Source organism: Engraulis encrasicolus, unplaced genomic scaffold (genome assembly GCF_034702125.1).
Source record: "Engraulis encrasicolus isolate BLACKSEA-1 unplaced genomic scaffold, IST_EnEncr_1.0 scaffold_45_np1212, whole genome shotgun sequence".
Taxonomy (NCBI): Eukaryota; Metazoa; Chordata; class Actinopteri; order Clupeiformes; family Engraulidae; genus Engraulis; species Engraulis encrasicolus.
In genome coordinates this window covers 81052-85818 of record NW_026945764.1, presented here as the reverse complement: position 1 = coordinate 85818, position 4767 = coordinate 81052, and the positions used below count along the sequence as shown (strand labels likewise).

Genomic DNA, 4767 nt, shown 5'->3' with positions numbered 1-4767 from the left:
CAACCCCGGGGGTCAGACGGCATTTCATTAATATGTCAACAAAATGGCAGTTACAGCGCGAGAAAATTGTGAAACCGGAATATATCTTTAGTTGACTACAACAGCCATTCTCTAATCTCCCTAGTATGCTGTTCAGTCACGAACACTCACTGAGTAAAACTGAACCAACTCCCGCCTCGTCATTCATCGAGCCTGTTTGATCCGTCCAGCCTATATGTTGTGGCCAATTGAGTGTTTGAGTCGCGGATCCCTGCTCCATATGCGTGTGCTTCTGACTCTGTTGAGGTCTACATTTTAATGTTAATAGGCCTAGTGCTCTGCCAACGCTTTAACATCTCAGTCTGTAGGCTACTCTTAGGGAAATTATAGTCTACAGACGTGACTCTACTATCACTCACTGCGTTACAGCGTAGGCTACAGTCTTTAAAGCCACTGCTGCTGTCACTCCCCTCGTCCGAGTCACTCAGCAGCGGCGCCCTCGGCGACTCAGTGAGACGAATCCTGACTGAGTTGTTGGTAGCAGCGAATCCCCTACGGATCGGATCAACGCTTAAGTTTCGTTTTTGCCACGAGTGTGTGAGTCGCAAGGCAACTCGGCAGCGGAAGCGAGTGGTCATCTGCTGCTCGCCTCCTGACTGTCCCTGCTCAACTAGACTTCTGCTCCCAAATGTTTGACTTTTAGTCTTCTTAAATACAAACACACACATTATTTATTGCAAAATCAGGAACATGCCGTTTCACTGCTGCCAAAGGCTGTTCGAGTTGTGGTTGCATGTTTAGTGAGGAGACCCAGGTGGGTCGGATCGCAGCATGAGTTTAGGAACTGTTACATTCATAAAGTGAGTTTTGTTGATCAAACTGTCTTACTCTTTGATTTATCAACGTGAATTGATAAATGGAACAACAAAGGCGAGGCGCATAGCTACTTAACGGCAGAAACGTTTTAAAAAATACATTATCTTTTTTTTTTTAAATTTATTTTAAATAAGTGATCCGTGTGATCCGAGTGATCCGTCTAATCCGGATACCCTCCTTGGAATGATCCAATCAATCCGGACGCCTCAAAGATTCGAGTTAAGCACCTCTAGTCGTGAGTGCTCATGACTGGCTATAAACTACAGGCTGCCTGATGCAATATGGTCCAGCTGCGTCTTGTCCAGCTAATACCGCTACGCCCATTCCTCCTTACTAGACCGCCCTCACAGTAACGCCCCTTTGGCTGTTCAAGTTTCTGATTCATAATCTGAAGTCAGTGACATGCTGCCGAATGACAACACAAGCGCCGCGCGGGACTTTTTAAAACGTCTGGATGGATTTCGCTGCAGCGATCACTCAACTGTCGGTAAGATTTCGATATTATAAATGCATGAATATACATAACGGTTACTTTACGAGATGACTTTCAGTCGGAGGGCGAACATTTAACCACCTCGGCTCACCAACTAGCGGTTTTGGCTAATGCTTTTTAGCTTCAAGGCAAGCTAACAGGCCGCCCTTCGTCAGTTTGTTTCAGATGTTTTGTGTGTATTTGTCATAATGTACAGTACTAAGTTATGGGCAGACAAAGCAACTATTATTCCTGTGTAATTACCATTCTTGTGACTACTTCACTGCACATATTAAGCAGGAAACTGCCTTTGGTTCCCAAAGATGAACATAGAGTTGCCCTTCATACCCCACTACAGGCTTCACTGCCTGGGGAATCTCTGCTAGTTTACTATTATTTCCAACCTTGTAGCTAGCTAGCCAGCCTGGTCAAAATGGACAAAGGCAGCACATCTCAGAATCTTGTTACGATAATGTGAATGGAGTACATCTTTATGTGTAAGGTAAGACGTTAACATGACAAGGGTGAGATGAAGGATGCTAAGGGCTAGCCAGACTAGAATAAAAGTTAGCTAGGCCTACTACGAAAAGTTCATTCATAAACGTTTTGACGGTCTTTCGAATGGTTATCGGATTGTGTGCTTGCTTGCTTAAATATCATAAAGTTCGCCACAAAGTGACCACGAAATGATCTCCCTATTAATAACAGTTTCGTGGTTTGTTACTCGTTTGAATAAACGTATAGTTTTGACATCCCTTTCAAACGACACGCGGATGTTTTGAATTCAAAATGTTTGTTGTACCACGAGCTATCACGAAATTATGCTGTATACACGTATACCAGTGCTGTATACCCTTAAGCAAATTAAGCACTGGGCCAAAAAGTGTTTATACAGTAGTTTCTTCCTGTGCTGCGTTGTGCACGTCTGTTTCATCATCTGAGCTATCAGTTGTGTTTCTTTGAAGCAAAGATGTATAGAATAGCACTGAAAGTCGGAGGTGTCTTATTTGTTCAACCTGGTGTTAAACGTAATTTCAATTCTTGACCAGTGCATGTAAAGAAATTGAAAATAAAACCGACTTGACTTGACTTGTCATTGGGTCTGATTTTAAATGTGCCATATAGTTCAATGTGGGAGCAGGTTCACACACTAAATAAGACACTAAGGTCAAGCACAAGCAGATTAAAAAAACAAAAACAATTCTCAGAGCAGATTAGAGCTGACGTTTCAGGTTGCTGCCATCAGAGAGTAGTGACTTGACCTTAGTGTCTTTAGTGTGCTCCCACATTGAACTCTACTTTTTGGGTCCATGCACCTACTTATTTCTAAACATCTAGAGCGCAACTGATGTGCCATATAACCTGTATCTCTCCAAGTGTGTGTGTGTGAGAGAGAGAGAATGTGTGCACGCAGATATAAGAAGTTGGGGTTGATGATCCACATGATGGTGATGGACCAGGACAGCTCTGGACCTCCTGACTGGCAGCTCCATCCTCAACATCTCTTCCTGCCCTTCACACATGTGCAGGTAAGGCCAATTTTTAAAAACTCACTGCATTGTCTGAGGCAAAAGTAGGAGAAAAGGAGTGTGCGAGTGAGTAAGTGAGAACCCGGTCATTATACATGTGACCCTTAAAGGGCGTGTGTGTGTCCTAGAACCAAGACAGTGGCAGTGTGTGTCTGTCTGCCTTTGGTTAAGGGTATCTTTAAGATACTACCTTGTTGTGGTAACATAATTTTGCTATTTCTGACAGGCAGCCAGTTTTCTGAAAGATGGTTGATGTCAGTACGAACATGTTGTGATGGAGGCTTCCACCTGAGCTGAACACAGAAACTTGCACACAGTGGTGAGTAAATCACTGAATCTGTTTTGTTCTGCACTAGACCAATAAGTATTTCATACAGTAATTCCTTCATGTGCTGTGTTAATATTTATAGCAGAACTTGTGTATAGAGGATAATACAGAACACTGGCACAGTAGTAGTGACCCCTGTACAGGCCAGAAGCTCTGTATCTCTTCAGCCTGGTGTTCTGCATTAAAATGATGGGTGTGATTTTTATGTAGTGTATTCTATGTATACCCTCTCGTGTGTGTGTGTCTGTGTGCATGTGTGCAGATGGAAGCAGTCGTTCTTGTTCAGCATCGATATGCCAGTAATGGGTTTGATGAGCCAGATTTTTATGTAGTGTATTCTATGTATACCCTCTCGTGTGTGTGTGTCTCTGTGCATGTGTGCAGATGGAAGCAGTCGTTCTTGTTCAGCATCGATATGCCAGTAATGGGTTTGATGAGCCACAGCATGGTGATGGGCAATCAGCATCAGGACCAGGGCAGCTCACAAGGAGAACCTCCTGCCCTGCCTCGTCATCCTCAACCTCCCATCTCCCTGCTCTTCACACATGTCATGTGCAGGTGAGGCCAACCTCTAAAATGCACACTTGGAGAATAGGCCTGCATCCGTGCCTGCGTGCCACACTTTAAGACAGTAGCAGTGTGTGGGGGGGCGTGTGCACAAGCATATGCACATGGTCATGTCATGGTCATGTCTTTCTGTAGGTAGATAGGGGGTGCTTGTTTTTGTCTTTATTTTCATTCATAACATTAGCATGCCTTTTTTTGACAGGCACGGAGCCAGTTTTCAGAGGGAGGGCTGATGACACCAGCAACTTTGGTTCTGAACCTGATCAACCCAGCACCAACCACTGTGCCGCTCCTCCTCTGCCAACTGCACCACATGGCTCCACCATCTCAAAAAGGCACAGACACTACTCCACTTCCTGCGAAGGATAACAGAAGAGCCGACCGCCCCACATCGGCACTCACCACCTTCTGCAGGGGTGTCATTGAGAGCATCCTGACCAGCAGCCTCTCTGTCTGGCATGGCAGCCGTCAAGCTGAAGACTAGAAGGCAGTACAGAGAGTGGTGAGGACAGCAGAACAGCTCATAAGATCACCCCTACCAGCCATTCAGGATCTGTACACTTCACACTGTTCCAAGAGGGTAATGAACATCATAAAGACACAACTCATCCAGCATACAGACCGTTCTCCCTAGCCCAGCATGCGGTGCCGCACAAGCACACTGGGAAACGGCTTCTTTCCACAAGCCATCAGACTCCTCAACGCACTGAAGAAAACCACATGAATATTCCAAGGACACTGGAGAATATTCCATGAACGCTTCTTTCACCATGCCACTTACACTTTACTCATTGCACCTTATATACAGCATCTTCACATCACCTGTATGATCTCCTCCTGCCGTGTGTGTGTGTGTGTGTGTGTGTGTGTGTGTGTGTGTGTGTGTGTGTGTGTGTGTGTGTGTGTGTGTGTGTGTGCGTGTGTGTGTGTGTCCGTCCACTGTGTTTGTGTTTATTGTCCATCAGTATGTTAATCTTCTTATTGCACACTGGTTGTGTCTCTGTGTGACTCTATTT

At 45.0% G+C, this 4767-nt stretch overlaps 1 long non-coding RNA gene across 1 annotated transcript; it reads left to right on the top strand.

Moving 5' to 3' along the window:
* Positions 1-1266: 1266 nt before the first annotated feature.
* LOC134444108 (uncharacterized) lies at positions 1267-3503 on the top strand. The gene is made up of 4 exons (XR_010033874.1): positions 1267-1342; positions 2705-2856; positions 3083-3175; positions 3447-3503. It is a non-coding gene; the product is annotated as an uncharacterized LOC134444108 (long non-coding RNA).
* The last annotated feature ends 1264 nt before the right edge of the window (positions 3504-4767 follow it).